Raw genomic sequence first — 21,493 nt, forward strand, 5'->3', positions numbered from 1 at the left:
AAAGCCACTTAAACAACCAGGTCACGGCATCACAACAGTGTCGGAAGGAACTGCAGACGCTGGGGATTTAAACCGAAGATAGACACAAAAACCTGGAGTAACTCAGCGGGACCGTTTCCTTTATCGATACTTTTTTTTTTGCAGAGGTTTCATTCATTTTCTCCCTAGATGCTGGGTTACTTATTCCATCTTTTTGTGTCTACCATTGGACCCAGTCATTGGTTTTCTCTCGGGCACCTTGGCCGATTCCATCCTTTTGTTTCAATGGCGATGTTGCCATCTCTCAAATGAGGGGGGTTCACGCAGGGAATCAAACCCTTACCTCTGCGTGGCCTTGAATGGCTGAAACTCGCCGATTTTGCAGGGAGCGCAGCAGTAGGAGGCGGTAGGGTTGAAGCACACGGTGGGAGTGCGGGGCTGGCCCTAGTTCAACTTTAATTGACTCGTGGTTGGTTCTTTTCCAATTGGCGGCGATTTCCCGCCTCCCTGGATGGCGGTTGGAGGGACGGGCAGGGCCTCGCGCTGCCCCCCCTCGCGCTGCCCCCCCCTCGCGCTGCCCCCCCCCCTCGCGCTGCCCCCCCTCGCGCTGCCCCCCCCTCGCGCTGCCCCCCCCCCTCGCGCTGCCCCCCCTCGCGCTGCCCCCCCCTCGCGCTGCCAGCACTCTGGCCGCCAGCACCTTGTCCGTCAATAACGCCAACGCCCCCCCACACCCCTCCTACACACACACACACACCCCTCCTACACACACACACACCCCTCCTACACACACACACCGCCCCCCCCCCCACACACACACACCGCCCCCCCCCACACACACACACCCCCCACACACACACACCCCCCCACACACACACACACACACCGCCCCCCACACCCACACCCCGCCCCCCCACACACACACACCGCCCCCCACACACACACCCCTCCCACACACACACACCCCGCCCCCCACACCCACACCCCGCCCCCCCACACACACACACACACACACACACCGCCCCCCACACCCCTCCCACCCCCCCCCCCCCCCCACACACACACACCCTCCCACACACCCCACACACACACACCCCCCCCACACACACACACACACCCTCCCACACACACACACCCTCCCACACACACACACCCCTCCCACACACACCCACACACCTGTGAACCAAGGCTGCGACGTGAGTGGAAGGACAATCTATCTGTTTTTTTTCCTCTCCTTTTTACTGTAATGTTGGGCGCTGGGGGGGGTTTGTCCGCCCCCCCCATCACCCACCTCTCTTAGCAACCACATCGTTCGCAACTGCAGCCAGGGGAGGGGATGGGAGTGAGAGAGAGACGAGAGAGACGAGTGGAGGCGCACACACACACACACACAACACACACACGCATCCATCCGGGCTCCTGATTCACTGACACACCATCAGCAGGGACTGTGGGCTGATGGAGGGAAGAGAAATTTAAAAGAAATCTGAAGGGGAAAATAAATAACAGCAGTTAACACTGGCTGGAGAAGACACAACAGGTACTGTCTGAATATCTGTGTGCTTCGATGCGAAATTTATTGCAGTATATCTTGGTAAACTTGTCAGGATGTTTTATTTTATTTTTCTGGTATAAAAGGAAAGCGTGCACTGGAGATTTTTAGTTTTGGACAGATCATGTATTTGCTTCGCGACAGTCTAATACTTTCCCAGGGATTGTCAGTAGGTCTAGTGTGTCTGGATGGGGGGGGGGACAAGGAAAATGTCACTCAGTTGCCAGGCGAGAGGATTGAGGGAGTTTGTCACGCAATTTGCATCACATAGAAATAGGTGGTAGATTATAAACGAATCCGTTAATCCAGAGGCAACGAGTTTGTCAGTGATAACTGTTGTAAGGTATGTGCCGTCAGCTCATTCACTGATTTCTGGAATAATCTTACGGGAGCTTGTCAGTGGTTGTATTGGAGAATATTCACAGGTATGGGTGTGTCACAGGATTCTCCAGTATTGTAGATGCCTTGGTTGTGGAAGCATTCTACATGAACGATCTGAATTAATTATTTAAATAGTACTATTATTTAATCTGATGTTTTATTTTATGTGGGCTAAGTTTCCTTCCCCTGACTCTTTGCTGAAATGGGGTACCACAAGCCTCATATGTCTCCACTGTGTCACAGTTGGTCATTAATTACACGTGACCGCTGACTGCCCCCGATGTTTTTCTTTATATTGTGAAGTTAACATAGTTAATTGTAGTACTATCGGAGCTGTAGCATAGTTAACTGTAGCACTACTGTAGTTGAGATAGCTTATTCAGCAGGTTATTGTACATATCCAGAAGATAGATAACATGGTGTTAGCCCTTTGTCAGGGATTTCTTTCAAGGATTTGGGGTAATATTAAGGAATTGTATTAGCTGGGAGGTTAAGAGTTGGGCAGTTCTGAGAAGTTAATTAAATTTCATAAGGGAGCGATTGTCCTAAAACTGCATTATACATACAAAGGATTGTGAAAGGGGAAAGTTGAGGGATTTGGTGATTGTAGTATTTTCTACAGTAGAAATATTTATTTTCTTTGATGTGTTGATGAAAAAAATTATCAAGTCTGTTGAGTTAACTGGCAACAATTTAAAAACGATAAGGTTGGAAAGCAGACTTATGTCAAGGTTTATTCACAATTTGGAGATCCAAATATAGTTAATTGCATTTTTGGTTGAGAAATAGATACTGAGCCCATGGTAGTTTTTCTTTGAAACATTTATTGATAAAATTGTTTTTAAAAGAAGGTTATGTTAGTATGAATAATTAGTATTTGTTCTTTTTTTTTTTTTTAACAGCTATTTGCTGAAATATGTATCATAGTTAAAATATCAGACCATTTCCCATGGAAACGCCAGCATCCCAATATGGCCTAGGATGGTCAGTTTGAGAAATCTGAATAATTACTCTAGGTTACCCGCAGTAAGGCAAAGAGCAAATAACATTTATTTTCAATTTTGGCTTATTGTCCAAGTAAATGCTTTCAGCAATTATTGTGATGAAGTAAAAGTACCACTTGAAGCTGCTGGACAAAAACCTAAAAGCTGCAAAAATGTGTGCTGTGTTGGATAAATTCATGTATTTTAATCTCTGGAGAAAGACCGAAAGATAGTACATGTTTGTGAACTAAATGTCTAAATTAAGTACATTTACCAGTATTGCTTCTTAAATTAGTGACTAAACTGGTGATACTGCAGTTTGTGCTGGCTGAAATTGATGTAAATAGGAAGAGAATAAATACAGCAGAGAGAAGAAACAAACTATGTTGTAAGATACAAAACGATCCAATTCCAGCAATAAAAGACACAAAGTGCTAGAATAACTCTGTGGGTCAGACAGCATCTCTGGAGAACATAAATAGGTGAGGTTGCATATTGGCCTCTTCTTCATACTCTGAAGTCAAGGTCTGAAAAACTTAGGATCCACGTTCCCTTAGAGATGCTGCCTGGCCTGCTGATTACTACAGCACTTTTTTTTTAAGGCAGTATCTGCAGTTTCATTTTTCTACTGCTATTTGTGGAAATCTAAAATAAAGAAAATGCTAGAAGTACCCATGTCAGACAGCATGTGTGGAGAGAGGAAAACTGTTACAGATGAAAGAGAGAACTGTGCTTTGTGGTAAATTAGAAAAGTAGATTTGAAAGGAATTTATTTTGAAATGTAGAATGGAGAAAAACGTGTTGTTTATGAAAATGTACAGGTTTTGCATTGTTGGAATAAATTTTATGAGCCAGATCATGCTCGATTGAAGTTGCTGTCCTGCATTGTTACCATCACCCACAAAATTATTTTGAATTTTAGATTGGTCAAGGCAATGATATACAGACAATGAGTTTGACTGACAGTATATAGAATAAGTAGCGTTGAACAGCAAATTTGCTGATCAAACTCTGCAATTTTTGAGTTCTGCAATTTTTTAACTTCAAAGTTGAACAGGAAATCATTCCCACCAGTGCTATTTAAAGATGCCATCCAATATAGTTGAGTTAATTACTGATCTACTTAATATGGCTGTTGTTGGGGAGAATTGAGTTGCTGCAGGAAGTTGGCATTGAGTTGAAAGGTCAACCATGATCTTACTAAATGAAAGATAATGGTAAATATTACTGGAATGTTCTTTGAACAACTCTGCAAATGTATGGTACCTTCTGTAGCCCTTTGAAGGTAGTGTTATGAACAGGGAAGCACTGAAGATTTTTTGCAGCATGAAGGGGAAATGAGTAGAATGGCATCCATAGAGGGGGAAGAGATGCAAGGGTGTTGGTGTTTGTACAGGGGATAATTATCATAATTAAACATTAGCATGGAACGATGTGCTACATGTCAACATTTCCACATTGATAGCCTCTCTAAAATCTGCCACTTGCTGCCCTCTCATATACAACTTCAGTGCAGAGTGCGTCTTGCATTGCCAGTGGCTATCATTCTTTTGTTTTCATTTCAAAATAAACCTTATTCGTAATATAAAATAAAAACACTACAAAAATCCTTTGTGTCTATACATTAAGTATTGCTAGTGTTATGTCCAGTAGTGTTAGCATTTTCCTTTTTCTTTACACATTGTACTATTGCCACTCATGTGGCCCCCATGGATGATGTCCCTTCCCTTGCTTGAGGGATATCCCCACCAGACTCAGCCCCTCAATGTCCAGCAGCAGAGCAACTCTAGACTGTGGTTCTCTTCGCCTTGGGTAGTCGGAACTTCCATGTGTCCCTTAGCACTTTTTCACCCAGAGAGTTCTGAGTAGACAATAGGTGCAGGAGTAGGCCATTCGGCCCTTCGTGCCAGCACCGCCATTTAATGTGATCATGACTGATCATCCACAACCAGTTCCAGCCTTCTCCCCGTATCCCTGGACTCCATTATCTTTAAGAGCTCTATATAGCTCTCTCTTGGAAGCATCCAGAAAACCGGCCTCCACCGTCCTCTGAGGCAGAGAATTCCACAGACTCATAACTCTCTGTGTGAAAAAGTATTTCCTCATCTCCGTTCTAAATGGCTTACCCCTTATTCTTAAACTGTGGACCCTGGTTCTGGTTCCCCCAACATTGGGAACATGTTTCCTGCTTCTAGCGTATCCAAACCCTTAATAATCTTATATGTTTCAATAAGATCCCCTCTCTAAATTCCAGAGTATACAAGCCCAGCTGTTCCATTTTATCAACATATGACTGTGGAATTATCTGCCACAGAAGGCAGTGGAGGCCAATTCACTGGATGCTTTCAAGAGAGAGTTAGATATAGCTCGTAGGGCTACACACAAAATGCTGGAGTAACTCAGCGGAACAGGCAGCATCTCTGGAGAAAAAGAATGGGTGAAGTTTCGGGTCGAGACCCTTCTTCAGACTCTTAGGGCTAACGGAATCAAGGGAAATAGGGAGAAAGCAGGAATGAGGTGCTAATTTTGGATGATCAGCTATGATCATATTGAATGGCAGTGCTGGCTCGAAGGGCCAAATGGCCTTCACCTATTTTCTATGTTTCCAGCACGTTCTTCTGCAGTTTGGAATGGGCCAGTCAGCAGCATTCTCTTACTGTGCTGTGCTGGAAGAACAACATGTTTCAGGCAGACCAAAGAGCGTCATTCACCAAATCAATGGTCTACCAGCGGCATGATGTCTGTCTCTGTGCGCGTCCGTAAGAATAGCCCATAAATCAGAGTTCGCTGTTAAGTCACTGCTAACAATGACAAGGACTTTTTCATCTTTCTCCAGACCGTCTTAGCAAATCCACGCACTGCAAAGAGGTGGGCAATCATCTCCTCTCCATCTTTATGTTTGACTTCTTTGGATCTGAAGGTGGATGAGTCTCCTGGACCAGATGGAATACACCCTAAGATTCTGAAAGTTAGCTGCTTCCAAGATGTCGCTCAACCTAGGCGACTATTTGCATGCTAACCACAGAAGTAGATCCACAATCCCTTCTTACATTCGCACCACACTCTTAAATCTCTACACACTGTAAATGGCTCATTTGTGATCATGTATTATCTTTCCGCTGACTGGTTCGCACGCAACAAAAGCTTTTCACTGTACCTCACAACACTTGACATTAAACAGAACTGAATAAACTGAACTGAGCTTAGAGATTGTGGAGGCGTTACTGGTGATCTTTTAAAAGCACTAGTCAGGAGTGGTCCCAGAGGACTGGAAAATTACAAATATTACTCCGCTGTTCAAGAAGGGAGCGAAGCAAAACAGGGGAAACTAGAGGCCGGTAGCCTGACTTCAGTAAGATTGTAGATTCCATTATAAAGGATGAGATTTCCGATTACTTAGAAGCACATGATAAAATAGGCTTGGTTTTGTGAAGGGGAGACCTTATCTGAATCTGTTGGATTTCTTTGAGGAAATAAATGGCAGGATAGATAAAGGAGAGTCTAGATATTTACCTGGATTTTCAGAAAGCATTTGATATGGCACCGCATGTGTGGATGCTAAAGAAGATGAGAGCCCGTGGTATTAGAGAGCATGGATAGAAGGTCTGAAGAAGGGTTTCGGCCCGAAACGTCGCCTATTTCCTTCGCTCCATAGATGGTTGCTGCACCCGCTGAGTTCCTCCAGCAATTTTGTGTACCTATGGATAGAAGGTTGACTGATTGGTAGAAGGCAGAGAGTGGGAATAAAGGGAGCTTTTTGAGAAGCGGTATTCAACAAGGCTGCTACTCCTCATGTTGTATATTAATGATTTGGATGAGGGAATTGAAGGCTTTGTATACAAGTTTGCAGATGATACAAAGATAGGTGGAGGGGCAGGTGGTGTGGAGAAAGGGGGGACCCTACAGAAGGACTTTGACAGGTTAGGAGAGTGGGCAGATAAGTGGCAGATGGAATACAGCGCAGCAAATCCTTTAGAAAATAGTTTATGCCTTTATTCCCATTTTGATAGCAGGAACAAAGGCATAAACTATTTTCTAAAGGATTCAGAAATCGGAGGTGCAAAGGGACTTGTGAGTGCTGTTGCAGGATTCCCAAAAGGTTAATTTGCAAGTTGAAAGGAAGGATGGAAAATGCAATGTTAGCATTCATTTCGAGAGGACTTAAGTGTAAAAACAGTGATGTAATACCATAGGCTCTCTTCTTCTTTAGCACCCTCACGTGTGGCGCCCTATCAAAGGCTTTCTGAAAATCCAGGTAAACATTCAGATGACACACGGGTGGCAGTATGAACTGTGAGGAGGATGCTATGAGGATACAGGGTGACTAGGACAGGTTGGATGAGTGGGCAGATGCATGGCAGATGCAGTTTAATGCAGATGAATGTGAGGTTGTCCACTTTGGTGGCAAGAACAGGAAGGCAGATTAATATCTGAATGGTGTCAAGTTAGGGAAAGGGGAAGTACAACCAGATCTGGGTGTCCTTGTACATCAGTCACTGAAAGAAAGCATGCAGGTACAACAGGCAGTGAAGAAAGCTAATGGCATGTTGGCCTTCATAACAAAAGGAGTTGAGTATAGGAACAAAGAGGTCCTACTGCAGTTGTACAAGGCCCTGGTGAGACCACACCTGGAGTATTGTGTGCAGTTTTGGTATCCAAATTTGAGGAAGAACATTCTTGGTATTGAAGGAGTGCAGCGTAGATTCACAAGGTTAATTCCTGGGATGGCGTGACTGTCATATGTTGAAAGATTGGAGTGACTGGGCTTGTATACACTGGAATATGGAAAGATGCGAGGGGATCTTATTATTAAGGGATTGAACATGCTAGCGGCAGGAAACAAGTCCAGAACCAGAGGCCTCAGTTTAAGAATAAAGGGTAGGCCATTTAGAACGGAAATGAGGAAAAACATTTTCACCCAGAGTGTTGTGAATCTATGGAATTCTCTGCCTCAGAAGGCAGTGGATGCTTTCAAGAGAGAGTTAGGTAGAGCTCTTAAAGATAGCGGAAACAAGGGATATGGGGAGGGCAGGAACGGGGTACTGATTGTGGATGATCAGCCATGATCACAGTGAATTGCGGTGCTGGCTCGAAGGGCTGAATGGCCTACGCCTGCACCTATTGTCTATTGTAATGCTGAGGCATTATAAGGCACTAGTCAGACTGCATTTGGAGTATTGTAAGTAGTTTTGGGCTCCATATCTGAGGAAGGGTGTGCCAACGCTGGAGAGGGTTCAGAGGAGGTTTACCAGAATGATCCCGGGAACGATTGGGTTAACGTATGATGAGCATTTGACAGCATTGGGCTTGTATTCGCAGGAGTTTAGAAGGATGAGGGGGAAACCTCATTGGAACTTAGTGAATAGTGAAAGGCCAGAATAGGGAGAGAGAATGTTTCCACTGGTGGGAGGGTCTAGGGCAGAATACCTTCTGAAAGGGTTGAGGAGTTTCTATTGTCAGAGAGTGTTGAATCTGTGGAATTCATCGCTACACATGGCTGTGGAGGGCAAGTTATTAGGCGTTTTGAAAGGGGAGATTGACAGGTTCTTAATTAGTATGGGTGTCAAGGGTTATGGGGAGAAGGCAGGAGAATGGAGTTGAGAGGGAACGATAGATCAGCCATGATTGAATGGTGGAGTAGACTCGATGGCCCAAATGGTGTAATTCTGCTCCTATGACATGAACTTATCTGAAGCTATTTATAATATCTCACAACTTGCTATCCACTGTTATGCAAGGGAAACTACTGAAGCACTTTTGAATTGAGCCATGCCTATATTTCATCCTCTCTTCTCAGAAATCAGGATTACAAGTTTTTTCACAGATGCTCTTGATGGTTGGCTGTGTGTATACAAGCCTTACTTGTACATACGATACGATAGATTATTTTTCCCAGGAGGGAAATTGGTCTGCCAACAGTCATAAAACACAACAAGATACATGAAACACAAAATCAAAGTGACGTGTGGAAAGTCCAGGATTGGGGATGTGCAAAGATTGGGAGGGAAGTCAGTCTACCACATGATAGAAGGGGGAGGTGTTGTACAGTTTGATAGCCGCAGGGAAAAAGGATCGCCTGTGGCATTCTGTGCTGCATCTTGGTGGAACCAGTCTGTTGCTGAAAGTGCTCCTCAGGTTAACCAGTGTGTCATGGATGGGATGAGCTGTATTGTCCACAATACTTCACGGTTTGAGGAGTATCCTCTCCTCCAAGACGACCTCCAATGGATCCAACTCCACCCCCAGGACAATATACAAGTAAAATTCATGTTTCTAATTTAACTTTTAGAAAGTATTTAAATATATTTTTAAAAGGTATTTAAATATAAATTAAATTAATTGTACTGCATTAGTCACCCTATATTTGATACTAAACCTTCAATAAGTACACACACAATAAATGGTAGACAAAAGTGCTGGAGAAACTCAGCGGGTGCAGCAGCATCTATGGAGCGAAGGAAACGGGCAACGTTTCTGCCCGAAACGTTGCCTATTTCCTTCGCTCCATAGATGCTGCCGCACCCGCTGAGTTTCTCCAGCACTTTTGACTACCTTCGATTTTCCAGCCTCTGCAGTTCCTTCTTAAACACAATAAATGGTGTGGCTTTTTCTTGTTGGTTGCCAGTGAGAACACCTTTTGTCAAGCGAGGCCTCACGAATGGCTTGCAGAACTTAAACATTACGTTCCTATTCCTATACTCATCTCCCTGATTGATGCACACCAGCATGCCAAAAACCTTCTTCACCACCCTATCTACCTGTGATGCCACATTCAGGGAACTATGTATTTATGCTCATATATCCTTCAGGTCTACCACATTCTCCAGGGCTCAGTCAAAGTCAATTTTAAGTCAAGTTTGAACAAATGAATTTGAACGATCACTGTGAAGGTCCTGCCCTGGTTTGAGTTCCTAAAATGAATGCCTCATTTGGGGAAGGACAACTTTGATGGATCAGACAGGACTTTAATGAAGTAGGCTTTTTGCAGACAGATGGCCTGAAAATTGGATGTTTTAGTGGCAGTGAATGTTCAAGCTCTACATGTCTTTGTTAAAATGAAGGGGAGGGCAAGTAGGAGTATTGAATGCTAGATACAGTGCAGAAACGGTCCTTCGATCCGCCACATCCAAGTTGACCATTTTGCTAATTTATGCTAATCCTGCATTAGGTCTGTACCCTTCCATACTTTGCCTATTCAAATGCATGACTAAATGCATCTGAAACACAGTGATTGTATGTGATTCCACCACCACCTCTGGCACCATATTCCAGATAGCAATCGCTCCCTGTGAAAAGAAACTTTCCCCTCGGATCCCCTTTACATTTGTCCCTCTCATCTTTGCCTTATTATGTTTAACACACCAGGGGAAAATATTTATTTCTATCTACACTATATGTGCTTCTCATAATGTTTTATACCTTTGGAAGGTCATCTCGCCTTATATTCTGCTTGGGTAGCTTACAACCCAATGTTATGAACAACGGATTCCCCATGCCTGTGCCTTATGTGTCATCTATGTCTTCCAGATCTGCTGAGTTACCCCAGCACTTTGTTTTTTTGCCAGAGATAGTAGTTGAGTCAGGTACAATAACAATCTTTAAGAGACATTTGGACCATAACATGGAAATATTTAGAGATTTGGGCTGAACGCAGGAAAATGGGACTAGCTTATAAGGGGTGTCTAGGTTGGCATTGTCCATTTGGGCCGAAGTTCAAGTGAGTTTATTGTCATGTGTCCCTGTATAGGACAATGAAATTCTTGCTTTGCTTAAGCACACAGAAAATAGTAGGCATTTACTACAAAACAGATAAATGTGTCCATATACCATGATATAAATATATACACACATGAATAAATAAACTGGTAAAGTGCAAATAACAGAAAGTGGTTCTTAATAATCAGAGTTTTGTCCAAGCCAGGTTTAATAGCCTGATGGCTGAGGGGAAGTAGCTATTCCTGAACCTGGTTGTTGCAGTCTTCAGGCTCCTGTACCTTCTACCTGAAGGTAGCAGGGAGATGAGTGTGTGGCCAGGATGGTGTGGATCTTTGATGATACTGCCAGCCTTTTTGAGGCAGCGACTGCGATAAATCCCCTCGATGGAAGGAAGGTCAGAGCCGATGATGGACTGGGCAGTGCCTGTTTCAATGCCGTTTGACTCTCTTACAAAAGTCCTTCAGTTCAGGCAACATCTTGATGTATGTTCTCTGCAAATGTGATTAAAAATGCAGAAAGTCATTTGCAATGGCCTCATTCCATCTGCCAGTCAGTCCCTCATCAACCATACCAAATTGACAGGCACACTCGCTCATGGATTTTAGCTTGTACAGGTACCCTCTCCCTTCAAGTTGGTTTCTTGCTCCTTTTAGTCATGCACCATATTGTCCTTCAGTAGAAAGGGATCTATGTCAGTGAATGTTGAACAGTCTCTTTTGCTGACAAAGCCATTACGAGTATTTATTTGTAGAAGTTGTTGTTACATGCATGGTTGGATTATGATGAATTGAGTACTGCCCAAGAATTAGTGAATACTAGACTAAGTGGGACCCATTGGGTCCCATGTTCACACGGGAGGGCTGATCCCTCAACGCAATATTCCACCTCTCCACCAATTACAATATTGCTGGCCAGTGGGGGGGGGGATAGGCTTTCTGGAGCGCTAGTATGGGTGTTGTGGGCCGAAGGGACTGGTTTCCAGAGGGCTAGTTTGGACATTGTGGGCCAAATGGATTATTGGGCTGGCAGCTCAGTCACTCAGGCCTGCTGGGCTGGCAGCTTAGTCACTCAGGCCTGGTGGGCTGGCAGCTCAGTCACTCAGGCCTGGTGGGCTGGCAGTTCAGAAACTGCCAGAAATTCTGCCCAAAACAGGTGAGAGACTCTGTGTGAGAGAGAAGGAGGAGAGGGTGGAGAATCAATTTTAGCCATTTTTCATCTTTTTCTGCAGATCACAGCAATGAAGGAGGAAAGTCTATCCTGGCCTGCAAATGAAGGGAGGGAGCAAATGAAGGGAGGGAGAAAAATACTGGGGTGAGGTTTAATACTTACAGGGGGAATACTTACTGATGGGCCGAAGGGACTCCTGGGCTAGTACAGGCCTGATGGGCCGAAGGGGCTCTTAAAATAAAAATCTGAGTGAAATCTCAGTGAAAGGCACTTTTCCTGTTTGGCCAAAATCTCCTCCTTGGCTAATATGGGCATTTTGGGCAAAAGGGACTGGTTTCTCGGCTAATAGGGGCCTTGTGGACCAAAATTAGTGATTTCAGGCAGGCCAAACAACTCATTTAATTTCATTTCCAATTGCATTGATGTTTCAAGCACATGGCAGGCCGAATATCTCATTGCATTTTCATTTCACTTCCATTGCCATTGCAGTTTCAAGCACAGGGCAGGCTCAAGCCAAACAGCTGATTGCAATTTCACTTCATTTCCATTGCCATTGCACTTTCAAGCACAGGGGTCAAGCCAAACAGCTCATTGCATTTTCACCACTTCCATTCCACTTTCAAGCACAGGGCAGGCTCAAGCCAAACAGCTCATTGCATTTTCACTACATTTCCATTGCCATTGCAGTTTCAAGCACATGGCAGGCTCAAGCCAAACAGCTCATTGCATTTTCACTACATTTCCATTGCCATTGCAGTTTCAAGCACATGGCCGGCTCAAGCCAAACAGCTCATTGCATTTTCACTTCATTTCCATTGCCATTGCAGTTTCAAGCAAAGGGCAGGCCAAACAACTCATTTCATTTTCATTAAGGGCTAATAAATCATTTATTCAAGTACATTGCATACTCACAGTGTTCTGTAGTTTCCCAGCTCAGACAGAGAGTCGTGACCTCTCCCTCACCATCTTGCAGATAAACTGAGCCACGCCCACACTTCCGGGTTTTAAAGTCCCTCCCACCGGAAGGGACATGGCCTCCATGGCGGTGATTGACAGGAGAGAGAAACGCAAGATTTTTTAAACACTAATAAGTCTTTTATTTTTCATCGATGGGAAAAATCCTCAGGGCCTGCGCAACGGAGGAGGACTCTGAGTAAGAAGGCCAAACAGCCATATGTGGTAGCGTTTTTTCTAAAATCAAAGCACAGTGCAAACAGGAAGTGGTCAAGATGAGACTTTTAATTATACAGATAAAATAACATTGGAAGTTACCTATTGACTTGATCGTGTGGATGGAGGATAATTTGTGCCTCTGCAGACAGAAGACATCAATCCTATTGTTTTTCACCTCTACTGGCAAGTCCTCCATGCAGTCAGCATCTTATGTTGTGTCATTCCCAGGCCCTAATTATTTCCTGCACTGTTGCCAACATCCATTCCCACAATAGTGCAACTCCCCTCAAGAGAGGGCTAGATTTAGGTATTAGAGGATAGCGTTAATTGTAATTAGAAGTTCCAGATATTGACTCACTACTAATATACCCAGCAATCAACAAGCATGGGGTATTGAAGAAGGGTCTCAACCTGAAGCCATCTACATTTGCCCCGATTCGTACCATATCCTTCGTAAGCTTTCCTGTCCATGTATCTGTCCAAATGAAGAAGGGCCCTGACCCCTCCTCTATCCATGTTCTCCAGAGATGTTGCCTGAACTGCTGAGTTACACCAGTTCTTTGTGTCCTTCTGTGCTTGGGTTAATGATACATTGAAATCCCTGCACTAATTTGTTTGGCCATTATATTTAGCTCCCAGTATGTTCCCAAGGAAGTCTCTAGAAGAAAAAGCCCCTTTGCAAAGTTCACATTTTTATGCTGAATTTATAATCATAGATTTCATTAAATGTGAATGATGTGCTGTGGATATTGATTAAATATTGAATAACCCAAAAATGTATTGGTACTGTTGAAGCTTAGATTTAGATTAAAAGGAGATATTTTGTATCCTAAAAATATAATAATAAATCTTGTAAGAAATTTTGTTTGCATGAGAAGGAATAGTCATTTTCTATTTAGATTGGCAAATAAGCTTCATTGGCTTCTGCATGAAAATATCTAGAGACTGCATGGGGCACCATAGGGCATGGGAAAGGGGAGGATTCCATGATCGAATAACATGATGAGCTCTTAAAGGGCAAGGTGGCCATAAACCTGTCATTTGTCACTGGCATATGTTTATTTCAGAGTTCTTATAACATATTTTCCCAGAGACATAATTTCACTTATCATTAACAAAGAATTTTGTTCTTCAAAAATTAAAATTATTTAAGCTTAAAAGAATGATTGATTAGAATAAGAATTTAGTGATTAGGATAAAATCATCCTGAAATGCCGAGCTATGGTTAACAATGCTATGCAAATATTTATTAATTGCTTTTCAGAAAACTTGACTGAATGATAAATCTTTGATTATATACTACCTAAAAATATTTTCTGGCTTTAACGTGACTTTAGAAAATGACAAAATGTTGCCCCAGAAATTTTGTTCAAATAATTAGTTCTACCAAGGATGACATAGGATCAGAAGATGTAGTCATTGTGGGTGGAGCTGAGAAATTGCATGGGTAAAAAGACCGTAATGAGAGTTATTTAGTGGCCCCCTAACATTAGCCAGGATATAGGGGACAAGTGACATCAGGAGATACAACCGGTATGTAAGAAAGGCAATGTTACGGTGGCCATTGAAGATTTCAATATGTAGGTAGACTGGGAAAATCAGGTTGGTACTGGAACCCAAGAGAGGGAATTCATAGAGTGCCTCTGAACTGGTTTCTTACAGCAGATTGTAGTGGAGCTTACCAGGGAAAAGGCAATTCTGGATTTATTATTGTGTCATTGGATTTGATAGGGGAGCTCAAGGTAAAGGAACCACAAGGTGGTAGCGACCACGATATGATAAGATTCAACCTGCAACTTGAAAGGGAGAAGATGAAATCGGATGTTGGTATTACAGCTGAGCAATGGGACTACAGAGGCATGAGGGAGGAGCTGGCCAAAGTTGACTGGAAAGGTATCCTAGTAGGAATGACGGTGGAACAGCAATGGCATAATTCAGAAGATACAGGATCTAGGGGGAGAAAGAGGCGACCGTAACTGACAAGGGAAGTCAAGGACAGCATAAATTAAAAGAGAAGGCATACAGTATAACATTGCAAAAATTAGTGGGAAGCTAGAGGATTGGGAAGCTTTTAAAGAATAACAGAAGGTAACCAAAAAAGGCAATACGGGGAGAAAAGTTGAAATATGAAGGCAAGCTACCCAATAACATAAAAGAGAATAGCAAGAGTTTCTTCAGATATATAAAGAGTAAGAAAGAGGCAAGAGTGGATGTTGAAAATAATGCATGAGAAGTGATAATGGGGAATAAAGAAATGGCAGAGGAATTGATTAACTTTTTTGCATGTGTCTTCACAGTGGAAGACACCAGCAACGTGGCTGAAATTCAAGAGAGTTAGGGGGTGGAAGTTATTGGAGTGGCTATTACCAAGGAGAAGGTGCTTGGGAAGCTGAGAGTTCTGAAGATGGATGTCACTTGGGCCGATGGACTGCATCTCAGGGTTTTGAAAGAGGTGGCTTTAGAGATTGTAGAGACATCAATAGTAATATGTCAAGAATCACTAGAGTTAGGACTGGTTCCAGACGATTGGTAAAATTGCCAACATTACCCCGTTGTACAAGAAGGGAGCAAAGCAGAAGAATGGAAACTATAGGCCTGTTAGTCTGACTTCAGTGGTTGGTAAGATTTTAGAGTCCATTTTAAAGGATAAGGTTATGGAGTACTTAGAAGTTCATGATAAAATAGGCCAAAGTCAGCATGGTTTTGTGAAGGGGAGATCTTGACTGAATTCTTGGAAGATGTAAATAGTAAAGGGCCTGTCCCACGAGCATACGACCTGCATGCGGCAAGCGCGACCAAACCGAAAGCAGGGGCCGTGCGGAGGTCGAGTGATCCCCGGACAGGGCCGGTCCCACCAGCATGCGCCTGCATGCGGCGAGCGCGACCAAACCGGAAGCGGGTTAGTCGCGCTCACCTTTCACATCGATTCGTATTTCAACATAGAAACATAGAGAAACACAGAAAATAGATGCAGGAGGAGGCCATTCGGCCCTTCGAACCAGCACCGCCATTCATTGTGATCATGGCTGATCGTCCCCAATCAATAACTTGTGCCTGCCTTCTCCCCATATCCCTTGACTCCACTAGTCCCTAGAGCTCTATCTAAATCTCTCTTAAATCCATCCAGTGATTTGGCCTCCACTGCCCTCTGTGGCAGGGAATCACTTGGCCATACTCTCCTATCCCTTCCTGATCCTTTCTGCCCTGTTAATTCTGGTGTCTTTCTTAACTTTTCTTATACACTTTTTCCCTTTAACTCCATCCTTATATCTCCAGTTTGTCTCCTCCCCCCCACTGTTTAGTTTAAAGCCATGTGGCCTCTTTCTGCTCCTATTTTTGTATTTTATCTCCTTGCTATCATTTGAAAAACTTCAGTTTTACTCTGTAAGTGCAGGATTTCAGCCTCTAATAATATTGTCTCTTGCATTCACTGCCTGTTGCATTTTATCCTTGCCTTTGTCTTATTTCCAGTGTATTTACTCTAAGAGGTGTGATTGCCTCCAGGAGCAAATGATCCAGGTATCTTTCTCCTTCCCTGATTTCTCCCATTTTCTACAACTTGGACTTCAGTTCCTCAACGTGGAACCAAATTTCCTTGAGCTGTATATTTGTACAGCAGGTGTGGTTGGCTATTTGGCCAAATGTGGAGCCAAATGTGGAGATGGAGGAATGACCAGAACGTCCCTTCAAAATGCCGAAAGAGAATGGGTAGGGAGGATTTGCCTGATGCAGGTATGTAATAAATGGCTTAATCAACCTTGGCCTGTGTTAGGGCAGTACAGTGGTGCAGCAATCGAGTTGTCTTAAAGGGCTCCATCCTGACTGCGGGTGTTGTCTGTATGGAGTTTGCATGTTCTTCCTGTAACCCCATGGAGTTTCTCCGGGTGCTCGGGTTTCCTCCCACATCCCAAAGATGTGCTGGTTTATAGGTTCACTGGCTTCTGTAAATTGTCTCTTCTGAGTAGGATAGAACTAGTGTATGGGTGATCGTTGGTCAGCATTAGGCAAAGGGCCTATTTCCACACTGTATCTCTAAAACTAAAACTGTGGAGACATTTGTCCACAGAGAGATTGAGATAAGAAGGTAGGCCCCTCTTTACTCAGGGTGTAACGTTTTCAATATACTTCATTCCATGCTGTGTAGATGCATGCCCTCGGCCTCCTTAATACCTGTGTCCTATTTCCAAGCAGGCACGTACCGTGAGTAATTACTCAGGGTAGGCTGTCAGTTGGCTTTAAAAAAAAAATTTAAACCGTGCATGCGCAGATTGTTCACTTCGTAAAAATAAAAATAAAAACAGTAACAATTCAATTTGCCCATGGCTTCCTAGTCTCCTTTATTTTTAATTACTGAATGGGTGGGGGGTGAAGGGTGATGGCAGGTGGAGAGATGGTGGGAAAAACGGGAGTACAGGGAAAAGTTGAATCATTTGTCATCTTATTGAATGCCAACACTTGTTCAAGAGACCAATTGGGGGGACAGTTCCTTTCACAGCGTGTGGAGAGTCTGTGCCAGGGGTAAAGTTGCGGGGAGGGCAGGAGTGTTGAGAAGGAGGGGGTCGGGGATAATGCCAGTAACTCACTCACCGCTGCCGCAGCGCTCCGGGTGCAGAGCCACCGCACTGTAGCCGGGGATAGAAGCAGCTCGAGGAACTGCGAGCGGCCGCCGGGACCTGACAGCAGAACTGGCCGCCACTTCAATGCCTTCTGCCGGCCCGCTCACCTCTGGCAGTGCTCTCCGTCTGAACACCTCTCACCTGCCGCTCGCTCATGTCAGCCGCTTCCTGCAAATCCTTAAATTTCCAGTTTTTAGACGGAGAACTGCTACTTCCCCCCCCCCCCCCCCCCCCCGCCTCAATACGGCGACTCCGTGCAAGGAGCGTCGCAAGTGGCATTATCCTGATCCCCTCTTTCACAACATTCGTGCCCTTCCCGCAAATTTTCCCCGGGCCAGACTCCCCAAAAACTGTGAAAGGAGCTCTCCCCCCACCCCCACACCCCGGGAAATACAGTATTTAAAAACATCACCAAGAAATGTACTTACCACATCATTGGTACGCGAGCTCCATTCTTCTCTCCCTGTTTCCTAAGATACAAGATTTCAAATTTATTTTGTCACATACACCTTTCGGTGTAGTGAAATTCTTTTTGCCATGCAGCACATAAAAAAAGAATACAACATAACAGTAGTAGATAGTTTCAGATAGATACATCAAAACATCCCCCCACAATGGTTCCCATTGTGGGGAAAGGCACAAAGTCCAGTCCCATCCCCATGTCCACCCATAGTCGGGCCTCCTTACTCGAGACGCGCAGCTCCGCCGCCGATGCCGAACCGGCACCCCTGCCGCCGCTGCTGAGCCGGTGCCGCCGCTGCTGAGCCGGTGCCGCCGCTGCTGAGCCGGTGCCGACGCCGCTGAGCCGGTGCCGACGCCGCTGAGCCGGTGCCGACGCCGCTGAGCCGGTGCTGCCGCCGGTGTTGAGCCGGTGCCGCCGCCGCCGCTGAGCCGGTGCCGCCGCCGCCGCTGAGCCGGTGCCGTCGCCGGTGCTGAGCCGGTGCCGCCGCTGCTGAGCCGGTGCCGACGCCGCTGAGCCGGTGCCGCCGCCGCCGCCGATGCCGAAGCTCCAGTCCCCTCAGGAGACGCCGCTCCAGGCCCGCTGGTAGGCCGCTGGGACGGGTCGAAGCTGCAGCCCGGAGAAAAGCTGCATCTCCGACCAGGTAGGGACCCTGAAAATTAGTTTCCCCCTCCCCCACACATAAAAAGCTAGAACTCCTCAAAAAACAAAACACTAAACTAACTAAAAATAAGAAAAAGAGACGAAAAAACAGACAGCTGCAGGCTAGGCGGCCATTGGACGGCACTTAAAATAATGCCAATCCATATTTGAAAACCCCGCCAAGAAACTAGCGCTGCGCATGCGCAGTAGCCTGCTGTGCCTGCACAGTGCTGCAAAGGCAGAATTTCTGCTGCCTTCAGCCCCGCTTGATATTGACGGCTTGAAGCAGCGCTGCCGGCACGTGGGCTGCACAGACCTTCATGGGTTACAAGCGCTGCGGTTTAAAGGCACGGAGAATTATGCCTACCTAAGAGATCGATCTCTTAGATGGGCATAATTCTCCCATGCCTTTACTATTTATATTTAGTAATTAGCATTTTATAATTTTAGTCATGGTAGGTAGTGCCTACCTTGCCTACCGTGACGGCGGCTTTTGTAAGGGTGATTAATTTCAGGAATTCACTCCTCCAGGGGTATATGGAGGCTAATCATTGGAGGTATTTAAAGAGGACTTAGCTAAATTGTTAAATGGCAATGGAAGTTGGTGGAAATATTAGCACGGAATATGATTGGATTTTAGAATTAATAGGACTGTTCAGCAGTGAAGCCCAAAAGTTGCAAGTTGAATTGGAATGGCCTTTCAAATCACACAGCTGTAGAATGAACTGCATCATGAAAAACTGGCTTGTGTGAGGGCCAGCCCAGCTGAGATTTTTCTTCGGGTGGCGGTGAACTGTCTTTTTCATCTTCTGTAATTGATGCGATCAAGTTTACTTTTCGTGCAGTTTGATTTCTTGTTAAAGATAACCTGTCAAGATATTCCTGTCTTAATGGGGATCATTGCCAAAACTGAGCATCAGTTTCTAAGATGAATGATTGTGTCCTAGGAATGACATGTCCTTATCATTATCTTTTTTAAAGACCAGGGTCATGTCTGTGCGGTAACTAAATTGCAGTTGTCAGTTTGGATAAACTGTGATTAGTCTCATTGCAATTATTTAGTCAGGGTGGAGAGGCAATGCTATTTTTTATTTTGGATCTTGCTACCATTAATGTGCTTTTGTGGATTAAGAACACTGGTGCATAAAACTGAACTGCATGCTATTACCAGACTACCATGGCACAATATGTGGATGAAGAGGTAGAAGTAAACAGTTCAGATGATGACAAAACTAAAAACCTGTTTATAGTCTGTGGAATGGTGACTTCCAAACAGGAAAACATGGGAGGTGGTTTTGAAGTCTGTGGCCGTGGAACTGATCTACCCTTCCTGCTGAGGGATGACGAGATTGTGACAAAGGGAAGGAAATCACTGTTGGTGTTAGAATTGGAAAGTTGGAAGGTGTAAAATCTAATCAAGTGTCTGTACCAAGCAGTTTCTTCTCAGAAATGTTTGCAGATGTCAAGGTGATATACATAAACCCAGAGATCCAATGACCAAGATAATTGTTGGCACCCTACTAGTGTGCAAACTTCTGGGCAATAATGTTTAAAAAACAGCTGTAATTAAAGTCAATGTCCTGCCTAATGCAAAGCAAATGTTACAGCTTACTGTAAGTCTAGTCTGGGTATCTAATTTAAAAACTCGAGAGAGAGAGTAACCAGGCCATGTTCATTATGTGTGATTTGCTAAGTCGGTTTGGCACGGTCATTTAGTTATGAAGGTAGTTATTCCAATCCAAGTAGTCCCAGTTTTTTTGGGATATTTAATATGTGGAAGCTGTTCAACAATTTGATTTGTGTTCCACTGAGCCTCATGAGCACTCACAAGAGCTGGCTCACAATGTCAAGTTTTAGACTATAAAAATAGAAAACATCTGATAATTAGCCAAAAAAATTACATGTAGGTTAATTATCCAAAGTTTTTTTTCCAGAAAGAAACTTCATTTTTTTGTATCTAATTACTATTGTCATTGATTTACATATACTTTCGTTTAATACATTTGGATAATTCTTAAGTGAGAATCTGATGTTCCGATACATTTCTAAATGGTAGAAAATTATTGTGCAAGCATAAGATGATCTCCTGGCAAGAGCAATCTTTTAGAAGAGGTTTTTTTTGTTTCCCTCAGCATGTCATTGCAGAAGCAACAAAGGATAATCTTAAATCTCCTCTGCCCTTCCTGTTCTGAAGAGAGAAAACGTGTCTTCTTGAACCTTTTGGACTTGAACCACCAAAGTATTGAGACAGCGCAGAAGACAAACTGGTTTTCAGTTGAGGGTGGGACGCCAAATTGTGCGCAATCACTACATTTTCAATTGCAGTGGTTAGGAAGGAGGATATTAAAGTGCCAACACCCTCTTTGAAGCTTTGCTGTTTGCGAGATGGGAAGCCCACCCTAGTATTCCATTCTCTATATATGGCTTAAGATAAAATTATAGGTTTACAAACTGAACTAAAATACAGAGGTCAGGCAAGAGGTGGGACAATTGATAAATCTTCAGCTATTATTTCTTTCCAGATTTAACTAAGCCGAAAGAAGGAAGATGTACTGATAAGCACGATAAAATCTCTAATTTTATTTCTTACTCTCTGAGTCATGAAAAGTGTGGCAGCTTCTCTTGATCCTAGATTTTAAATAAACAGTCTGATATTATAATAAGAGGCAATGTATTTTCCTTGCTCATTTTTTGATCAAGTTTGATCAAGAAGTCAGTGGAATGAGGAATAGCTAAAATTGAAAAAACGATTGTTAGGGTGAATGCACAGTTTTTTAACCAGAGTAATGCCCCCGTCCCACTTAGGAAACCTGAACGGAAACCTCTG

At 44.0% G+C, this 21,493-nt stretch overlaps 1 protein-coding gene across 3 annotated transcripts in view; it reads left to right on the plus strand.

Moving 5' to 3' along the window:
* Window positions 1-1,170: 1,170 nt before the first annotated feature.
* Window positions 1,171-21,493, plus strand: part of zbtb7c (zinc finger and BTB domain containing 7C) — a 156,450-nt gene continuing 136,127 nt past the window's right edge. For all 3 annotated transcript variants that reach the window (XM_033033807.1, XM_033033827.1, XM_033033851.1), the window contains exon 1: window positions 1,171-1,516. The gene's annotated coding sequence lies outside the window, so the exon portion shown is untranslated. The remainder of the gene's footprint in view (window positions 1,517-21,493) is intronic.

This window comes from Amblyraja radiata, chromosome 1 (genome assembly GCF_010909765.2).
Source record: "Amblyraja radiata isolate CabotCenter1 chromosome 1, sAmbRad1.1.pri, whole genome shotgun sequence".
Lineage (NCBI taxonomy): Eukaryota > Metazoa > Chordata > Chondrichthyes > Rajiformes > Rajidae > Amblyraja > Amblyraja radiata.